Raw genomic sequence first — 11,123 nt, 5'->3', positions numbered from 1 at the left:
GTATCTTGCCCAAGGATACTTTGGCTTGCAAATTTGAGGAGCCTGATTGGGACTGAATCATTAAGCTTCTGATTAGTAAATGACCTGCTCTACCTCCCAAGCCACAGCCACTTCAAAAACACTCATAAGGAACAGAGGAGAACTTCTCCCTCCATAGTGAGCTGTCTGGGAATTGATCCCAGGTCATGATATTGGGAATCACGCATGAGACAACTACTCTAGCAGCACAGCATTCAAAGTAAGGCTGATTTCAAATAATTTTGTGAGCGCAGGTGTAGGTACCAGGAGACACCACCATACCAAGTTTGGCCGCTATCAGACCAACTTCAATTTTGACTCAGAAATTTCCATTACAGGCTAATATTTGTTGCGTTTTTATATTACCGTCAATTTATAGAAGGAAATAGTTATCTGTACAAATTAGGTTAACTCTTTTTGATCAGGTGCTTTAGACTATGTTGAACACCAATGATCTTATAAAGAGATAAAATATAAATAACGAACAGATGGGAGTTCGGCTCATTGGTGCAGCCTTCCACAACAATCTTAGTTTCCCATGCGACTCCTTGGGAAACTACCTCTGGGAGGGTAATTAAGCTGACACCATATGTGATAGCAGAAAAAGGTTTTATGAACCCATCTAATTTTCTTAATTGTGTGATTGGATTAATTTAACTGAATTACTGCGTACATGCCCCGACCCTGCACTCCAGATAGCCACTTTCAAACTGAAAATTTCTGGCAGCAACTGGGATCACAATAACTTTTATTTATTTATTTTCATTCCGTCGCTGAAACGTGGACTTTTTCCTTCTCAGCTGACTAATCGTTAATGAGTTCTAATTGTGTGTATGTGCATGTCTGTGTCTTAGACATCTTAGCAAACAACAGTGCCTAACGAGCTAATAGCATTAAAGCATTGATGTAATTGAGAGGTTAACTGAGTTGCAGAGTGAGTAAACGTGGTCTCTTTTATAAAGACCACAAGGTTAAATGTAGGTCTTATGATCTTAACAGGGAACATTTTGAACAAAAAGAGAATTCTAGATAATTGATTTTACAAATAGAGTGTGGGACACTCACTATGTGTCTTGGTTTTTGTAATTTATTAATTATAATTTTATTTTATTTTATTACTTTTCCCAGTAAAACGCAAACTGAGTTAGATATTGCAATTTTGTAATGAGATAAGACAAACAGCACATTCTCTAACTAGAATGATAATCCTTGCTGTTTTCTCTGTATAAGCAAGGCCTTTTTAGTAGTGGTTTATGCTTAGCTGACCTAAATGTTTAATGCAAGTTAAAACAATAGGTGACTGTGAGCACCTGTGGCTACAGACCCATAACAGAATGAAGGCCTCCAATACATACCCATTAAATCCAATGTCTGCAGGTTTGCATTTAATCCATTTGAGAAAATCAGGTCCAGAAATTTAAAGTTATAGCAGCAAAAATGTAAATTTCTGAGATGTGTAATGAAATGCTTCTGGGGATCTGGGGACAAAAGCACATTCTGCTGTCCGATCTGTGAGTTAGCTATCAAATGATGACCTTGGTAACCCTTCCGGCCAGGATTGTTCAAATACAAAGGTTAAAATTTAATAAAAAGAGAGACTTAAGACTTATTCTTAGGAAGTTAGCACATTTATACATTGCTTGTATCAGTATTTTGCATCTGTATTTTTGTATCTGTGTACAAGGTTTTGTAGTAATGGAATGAGTGTGGAATTTGTAGTTTTAATTGAAAATGGTTTTTTTAAACACAATGCTGACCTCATATTTTCAGTATTTTCATGGTTGTCATAATTTTTTTCAGCAAATCTTTTCTTTCTTTTCTTTTCTTGTCGATGGTGAACTGATCAAATATATTGCTTATATAAAGTGATGTGATGATGAGTGATGTGACAAAGATAAAATAACTAGAAAAATACATTCCTACTATGCAAGAGTCCATTAGAGTCATTAGAGCCGTGTTTATCCTGTGGACTCTGTGAATAGCTCCCTGTCCTTTTATTGACAATAAGAATGTTTCCACTATGAGGACTTCTTGCAAATATTATACAGATTGTCTGACGAATAACCAAATTCTAACATGTTCGTATGTTAAATGATAAACAAAGAAACGTATGAGTGAAATGTATTGATATTTTAATAGTGAGTGTGTTAACAAAGAACAAGTAACCATGACATTTCTCATCGGAGATCTCCCACAACTGATATGAATAAAAGAGATGCTTTCTCATCCTCAAACTTCTTCTGAAACCTACTCTCTTTAGCCAAAGTATCACAGGAGATTGTGAGGCTCCACACAGCTGTAGTTACTCAAAGTGTTGTGAAGGTCTGTTTGCTGTGCATGGAGGGAAAAAAAACGATATACATCTGTGTCCCAAACTGACACTCCTGGGGCTGGTGCTTGTTGGTGAGGTTTGGAGTCTGCCTCTGCGGTTTGGCTCGACTTTCGTCCTCTCCATTCACTCCCATCTGAGGTCAAGGAGTTGTGCTTGTTTGTGGGAAGCTCCTTATACTGTCTCGTAATGAATGCTCTAAGCAAAAAAAGTTTTTCCAGACTTCAGAGTTGGATGTGTCCACCTCTCTGATTTGTCCTCCGTTGACAATCTTAATGTCCTGAGAATGACTAAACACAGCTCCAGTAATGGATGCATTACAGAAATGTTGTGCAGTCACTGTTGCATTTCACACCCACACTGTATTTCACACATTTGCCTCAAAATGTGTTAGTGCAAGTTGTTTGTTCTGCTGCCATTTACTCCCCCCTCATACATTTTACACTTTTAATGGTTTAATGTGGTTTCAGACCTAAAACAGTGTATTAATGTGGGAAAGCAGGAATGTGATAAATTCCTACAAAGCCGTTCAGACTTGAACATCCCTGGGACAGAAGGACATTAAGGACACTAAGATCTATTGTCTGAATGTGGTTTTGAACTTTGTCCTCTTTTGTATTTGGTCTGGTGAAACCACAAACAATACAATGCATAAAATGTTCTGTATGTAGTAAAAGTATCTTCTTTTTTCCTGCAGAGAGGAAAGATTTGTGTCAACAGATTATTAGCTTTGCTTACATCTCTTTCTTTGTTCTTGACTTAGACTGAGAGAAAAAGTATATCTTTTCACTTATAATGCTCACAAATTCTGAGGTGAAACCAGTGGTACCGATGAAAGCTTGGAATCTCAAAGCTTGACCTTTTAAAGCAGCTAAAGTGGAAATTAAGAAAACAAAGAAATGGGCTGTTAATAAATACAGTTTTAATACCTTTTTGGGCTTTATTTTTACTCTTCACTTGACTTTCAGTGTGAAAGATTGGAGTACAAAACAAAACTCAAGAGGTAACAGGAATCAAGACAGCAATGGAGAGAAGGTCACGGTTCAGTGATTCTCCAGCAATTGTTTGGAAATACAACAGCAGTTGAAAGCAGGTCAGATCACTGGGGAAGACAATGAAAGATGGCTCAAATCACCCAAATGTGCTGAGAGGAAAAGAGGAACCTCTTGATTACTTTTCTGCTTCAGTGGGATTGAACAGTGTCTACAAAAACATTTCTACAGGAGGATGTGTTTGAACTTCGTGGCTTATTGAGACATGAGAAAAGTAAGTGCAAAGGGTAAGGTGGAAAGTTGCTGATCACGCATGCTTTTCTTTACCCAGTGTCAGATCAGTGGTCACACAGTTGCGCTGCTTTCCATTTTGGAGCAGTGCAGCATAACTCCAGTCATTTAGTGCTGCCAGCTGGGCAGCTCAGATGGAACAGTTGTTTGGGATTAGATTTTTGGAATGCAAAAGGTTTGAGGAGTGGATTGACCGTGATTGACTGTAATTTAAAATGTCAGAAAGATTTAGCAATGGACAAAACCAGGAAACCTCTCCAATTCTTTTTTTTTATCAGTCCTCTAATTCATGTCTTTTGTTCAGGTTAAAATAGTTAATAATAAAGTAAATTGATGGAATAAAAGAGACCAACAAAGCCATGGACGAGGGTAATCTTGTAAAGTTCATGTGATTTAAGAGGATTTATTCAAACCTACTTTAAGTGTTGAGTAAGATTTCAAGAGGTCAGTTTTCTTTTAGTATTGTAATGTGGGAAAATAGTGCTAACTGAATAGGTTTTAAACACATTCTGAATTCATCTTTATAACCTGTAAATGCTTGGCAATGCCCCCACAAAATGTAAATAAAATTAAATGAAAAAAAAAAAGTTCTACAGGAAAGTGCTATGAAAATTTGAGGACATGAAATTAAAGTCACATAACTGTGATAAAAGCAAGGTCACCAGAAAAGCACATTTTTCTGGAGCTACTTGAAAATTGAATTAGAAATTAGATTTCCATCAAAATAAAATAAAGCAGAACATGATGTAGGGGTCGCATGATTTAAGTTATTCTTCTAGATATGGTACATCTTTCCATTTGACCTGTAACAGCAAAGATCTTTTCTTTTTACTCTTTTTTTTCCATTTTTCTGACTCACTAACTTTCTGAAATCTAACAAAATGTATTTCAGAACGGACATTTTTCTTGCTTATTTGGAATGTCACAGTGAATACTTTGTTTATGATGAAAACCATTGTAAAAATCTCTTTCTGTTTGTTTTGTTTGTTATTGCCTATTTTGTATGTGTTCATACCTCCCTCTTGTGTCCAATTCAGTTATTGCAATCTTGAACCAAAAGGTCTTAAATTGCAATATGATATAGAATAGGGCAGCAGGTTGGCGTGGTAGTTAGCCGAAGAAACATCTTGAATTTGGCATCGACCATCTGGCTGGTATCTTTATATGTGGAGTTTGCTGTTCTCTGGGTACTCCACCTTCCTCCCACAGCCCAAAAACATGCAGTTAGAGGGGTTAGGTTAACTTGTGAATCTAAATTACTCATAGGTGTGAATATGAATGCAAAGTGTTGACTGTCTCTCTGTGTTAGCCCTGCATCACATTGGTGACCTACCAGGGCTGCAGGGATAGACTCCAGGCCTCCTTTCAACTAGATAACTTGGAGAATGGATGAATGGATGCAGTAGAAGTCTTGACCAGAGATGGGCAGTAACGCGTTATCAGATTACTTTTTTCGAGTAAAGTAAGGGATTACTATTGCAAAAACGGTAATTAGATTACCCTTACTTTCCCGTAGGAACGCTGCGTTACTAAAACCGTGATTTTTTGCGAGAATGTCTCATGACAGTGACATAAGCAAGTGGCAACAGCTGTGTGCAGATCAACAATGGATAATATATCGAGTGCGGGAGAGAGTATGAGCGTGCAGCGTTTAAAGCGTGGAAGTACTGACCTTACTTTGAGTTTGATTCCATAAAAAGTGACAAAAACATTAGCGTCCGTTGTCCGTGGGAAGAAAACTTCTTTTTACAGCAAAAAACCCCTAAATTTCCAAGCAAGCACCGAGTGCGCTATGACGTAATGGGAAATTCACAGAGAAACTCGCGGATTCTTCCACTGACCGCTGCGGCACACCTGCACCAGGGTAAACCTCCGCCTACGCCACTCCTGCTTTACAGGTGAAAATAGAGCAAAAGGACCGCTAGTCTTTGACTTTATTTATTTTCTGCTGTGTTTTACTTGCATCTATTTGAAAGAGTGAGTGTAAACACACACAAAAAAATTTATTTTATGTGCTGGAATGTGCAGAAAATAAGTTTAAATGTTAAACTAATTTCTTCCAGTCAGAGAATGTTGCATATAATAAAATTTTTGCTTGATGCATAAAGTTAAAAGATTAAAACTAATAAAACAAGTTTTACAAAGAGACTTTTCCATTTGATTACATTTTGTATGATGGATTATGCAGAAAAAGTAGAATTGGGCTGAAAGATCTATCGCTTTATCACCTATTCAGGTTGTAAATCGTTTTAAAAAGTAACTAAGTAACTAAGTAATTAATTACTTTTGAAAATAAGTAATCAGTAAAGTAACTGGATTACTTTTTGGGGGAAGTAATCAGTAATTAGTTACTGATTACTTTTTTCAAGTAACTTGACCAACACTGGTCTTGACCTATCACATATCTTGATAGGAACTTTGAAAGTGGGTGCACTGTTTTACTAAAATATGTGCATGGAAATTTAAACGTATGAAGTAGTGTATAAAGTGTATGGTGTATAGTGTATAGAGAGTTTGTAAGATTCTAATATGCCTGAAAGTAAATATTTGGTTTGACCACCTTTATTCTCCAACACAGCCTAAACTCTCTTAGGCAACTTTCAGTTATTATTCATCTATGTTAGATAGCTGTTAGGCCTGTCAGCAACTTCTTGTTGTGTCGTCCACCTGTCCAACTAACTGTTTTGAAGTTAGGTGTAAAAAGGTGTCCACTTTAAAAGCTGTGAAATGTTCAGATATATGGACTCAAAATTAACAACAAAGGAGCCAGTGTCTAAAGGAAAACTTTGAAAAACCTTCAGACAACCTGAAGAACGATTGCTCAACACCGCTTTAGAAATGACCAAAAAGAGAAAGCCTAGCTCTTTGGAAGGATAATAAAAACAAGGTAAAAGACTGTTACAGCATTACAGTCTTCAGCAAGGCATTTTCAAAGATCTTATAAGCTCATGAAATTTTTTTGTAGTGATACAAAACATTTTTTAAAATAAAAATCATTTTTACAAATGATTGCTTGACAAATTTGGCACCACTGTATATAAAATATAATAGAGTATTATAAATAATAATTAATGATTACTAATAAAAAGGTATGTGATCACTGTAAGTGTATTTATTTTAAACGACACACCTTACAGACCTTTACCATTTAAACATATAAACAGACGCAAACGTCAAATCAAAATTACAGTTTTTCTCAGTCGCTTTGGTGCGTTTCTCAGAACACCATTAACATTTGCACAGCAGTTAGTGCATTTCCCAAAACAATTAGTGCAAACTGCAAAACCTAGTGGATAGCCTGCAAAAGCACGTCACATGCACAGAATTGATTATCCATACCTCAAAAGCAAGTATCCATGTCAATGAAACTGTCAGTGCCATCAAAATGAAAAGTCTTGACACCATCTTTATGAACAAGATAGTCAAATGGCATTGTCATGTTTCCACTATGACAGTTTATAATTTCAGTGTTTCCCATTGCAAAAACAATTGGTGACACCTGAAAATGCTGACAACAGCACTATGGCCTACCTGTACAGCCATCTGAAATGTGCAGTAAAGTCACTGTAGATGTTATGGGAGTCTTGGGAGTAACTAAGACACTGAATACGTACGTTTCACATTTCCATTGTGTAGAAGTGTTTGTAATCCTACAGAATTGTGCAAAAGAAAAATATGCTACAGTCACTTGTTCACTGTAGAATACATGTAAACATAAAATCACCCATTTGGTAGAGCCTCCTCATGAGTGACAGCTGTAATTCACCTGAGATCAATTGTTCAATTTCGGAGACATTTCCAAGAACAATGATACAGAAAGGTACAGGATTTGCTTGACAGATGGCCAATATTTGGCATGTGATAACTAGTTCAACAATTTTGTGTGTGATGACTTAAGCAATGGATGTATGACTATTAGTTTTATTGGGAATGACTATTCAGCATCCATAGGTATGATTACTTTTGACTGACATGACATAAGCAAATGGAAATGTCAGAAAGCAGCAGGGAAATGTATGGAAGCAACTGATTCATGTCCAAAATCATTTGCAGTTTGTTCAGAGAGAGGAGAAATTGCTACTATGATGTGCACAAATGACTGAGTGTTGTGGAGGTTGAACTAATAGTTATGAGAATTTCAATTCTGATCTGAGAAACGCACCAAAGCGACTGAGAAAAACTGTAAAAACTGTCCCTTCTTTTAACATGTAGTACCATTTTATAACCAAAAGAGGGCAGTGCACTTCAAGTATCATACCTTCCATCCTACAAGCATCTCTCAACCTTTCCTCTTAAGTATCAGGAACTACTGACGACCTTTTTCAGCCAGTCCCTTCCAGTTAAATCAAGCTATATTTTAAACTTTCTTAAAAATAACTTGACAGCTGACACAAGTTAAATCATTTTCCCAGCCTCTTTCTTTAGTAAGTGTTGAGTGAAGACTACCAGAGTTGAGAAATCCACTGACACCCTAAAATACCCCCTATGTTTGGGTCTGGCACTAAACAATGAACCTAAGTTTCCATATTAAAGAAAAGGTCCTTCCTCACTAAGTCTTTTGGTTCTGATTTCCATTACACGTGTGTGTTTAACTGTTGTCAGATGCACATTTGTGATTTGTCTTTTCTCACAAAGCATCCTGGCTTGCCCTAAAACACAAAATACTTCTGTTATTTTGATTTAGAAGCCCTGCTTTTATTGATATCTGCTGCTGGTCAAACATGCCAAACTGTCAGTACTGATGTACAATTCTCTGGAATATTTTTGAATCAAATAGGACATTTTCTTTTTGTAGATTTCCAGAAACGGCCTCTCAGATCTTGAGCCACAGAGAGGGTATGTTCGGCTTTAGAAATGATCAAATCGGATTGCTGATGGGACATCTGCAGAGGCTGATCTTTAAAGTCATTAAAGTTACTGTAGTGTACTGTGCATTCAAGTTCAGATTAAAATTTATATCTCTGAGATGCCTTTCAAATGTTATCATTTTTAAGTTAAATTATAAGCATTTAGTTATATATTCACAACACCATTCAAATCAGTACACATTACACTGTAACCTTACAGTATTTTAGAGCAAAAACTCAATTCCCTTGAAGTATAACAGCTGAAATAGGCTCTAAAGGCATCGCTCAGTTACTTTATATGACAGCTTTTATTGACTATGGGTTATTCTGAGGAAGCTGCATAGTATCAAAATATATAAAAATAAGATATGAGGAGATAGATAGATAGATAGATAGATAGATAGATAGATAGATAGATAGATAGATAGATAGATAGATAGATAGATAGATAGATAGATAGATAGATAGATAGATAGATAGATAGATTTGGTGTGTTTTGAAATAACAGTATAAACTTTAACTTGTATGGATAACTTAGAAATACCACAAACAAGGAAGTTCATTCTTGGAAACAGTTTGACAAAATCATCAAACAGATGAGTCAGTTTATAAAAATAATTTATGATGATCACAAGAAAAAAAAGTAATGAGAAATTTCAAAATCCTGTAACTGAATCTTCTGATCTGAGATTATTTTAACTACAAATGCCATCAGAAAACAATAACAGATTTGATTTAGTTGCTCTCTAACAGTAATCTTTGTCATTGTTAGATTTTTTTTTTAAGGGTTGTTATAGTGATAGTACTATTTTGTTTACATTTGGTCAAAGCATTGTGCATTCAAGTCCAGCAGGGTGTTCCCTGTTGATGTGATGCACTTTCTGGGGTCTGGGTTAAAAGCCAAGCTAAAGTAATGAAATCATTTAGTGTTAAGAATCTTGGCAAATCAAGGGCACCCATATACTCCAAAGATTTACCATTCATTTCTCTTGGAAAACATGGGAGCGGGGAACAAGAGAACGAAAAAAGAGAGTGGGAGCTGAGGGAGAGCTCCGTCCAGTGGAGCCAGGGTAAGAATTTATGGTCAGGAAGAGCGATGAATGTGTAATTTACGGTGCATACTCTACCATTCCCCCTGCCCTCCCCTTTGGTAATGAGAAACGGCTGTTTGTTGTGGGGCCAGTGCATGGTATACCCCCTCCCTTCTGGCTATGACACACCATTAGTTTTTATTTCTGTCTCTGCTTTTACGACCCCTGCCCAGGCGCCAGCATTTGGCCAGTGATCGGGACCATCACACCATCTAAGCCCTTCCACCTCTCGAAATGGCTTCCTGTAGCCTGAGAAAAAACACGCCGTAGCTACAGAAATCTTTCAAATTGGAGATAGATAGCAACATACTAACAGCTCCAATCTACCAGGTTTATATTCAGCACAGCGAGGAGGAAATGGCTACTTAAGGTACAAAACTGTCCAAAATAGATCACATTGAACAGGACTGACCTTCCTTGTCACATATTTTGTTTCTCTCTGAAATGAATAAATAATTGCTATTTTCATTTTTGTTATGATTATAATAACAGTCCTAATTTTGGTTTGGCTATCATATCGATTGCTTATGTAACTGTATTCACCTAAAGTCACATTTCTCAAATTAAGGCAACACAGCTGCATTGAAAAGCTAGAAAAAGAGCCGCAAGAGCAGCCATCTAAAAGAACAGGATCTTAACATTGAAGTGAAGCAAATTATAGCAAATATGTGTTTTTGTTGATACTGATTTTAATTTATTCTGTATCTTAACTTGTTTTCATGGAATTCAAGTTTCTTATTTAGTTTTACTCTAATTTGTGTGCAGTGCTTTGTGACAACTTGCTTGTAAAACACACTTTATATATAAATGTTACCAACTTAACTGAATTATCTGCTGCTGGAATAAAAAAAAAACCCACCCATGATGCAGATTACAAGTAGGATCATTTGTTTATGTGGCCATAATGACATTAAAAAGATCAAAGTTAAACCACAAAATCAGAGGCAAGTTGATATTTTGTTTATCCTGTTCCTTCTGAATAAGCTTGACTAAGCTTGAGATTTGTACATAAGTAGTACTTTAACTAAGTTAGGCTGACTGTGTTTCTTTCTGGAAGTGAAAAAAAGACTAAAAGAAAGGAAATAAGACCACCTTGCAAAAAGGAATGAATTCATTCAAGTATACGCATAGTACTTGTTTTTACTGTAAACCCCACAGCAGCAATTATTTGTCATTTATTGACAAAATAATAAAACAGCCAATCTAAAATCAAACAGACCAGGTGCAACATGAGCGTAGGAGTGATGCTCGTTAGCTTCATCTGAACTTTATTTAGACTTTCACAGAATAAGCTATACATGATAGTACTAATACTTTTAAATTTGTTGATAAACACAGCTTGACATATTCAGTATCACAACTCATAGTATGAATGAATAATAGAGCGTGTAACTTTCCCCGAAACTAATACCTTGTTTAACAAACAGACCCATGGAAAACACTCCATCCGCAATGTCATAAAGCCAGTTTTTACAGTATACGTTTATAAAATGCTATTATCGTTCTGAAATATGAGCAGTAGGGAACATTATATTTGTGCAAAATCTTCAGACCC

This window comes from Rhamphochromis longiceps, linkage group LG11 (assembly GCF_057381845.1).
Source record: "Rhamphochromis longiceps isolate RC_006_pf linkage group LG11, R_longiceps_female_GT1.1, whole genome shotgun sequence".
Classification (NCBI taxonomy): domain Eukaryota; kingdom Metazoa; phylum Chordata; class Actinopteri; order Cichliformes; family Cichlidae; genus Rhamphochromis; species Rhamphochromis longiceps.
This window is presented reverse-complemented; position numbering follows the sequence as displayed.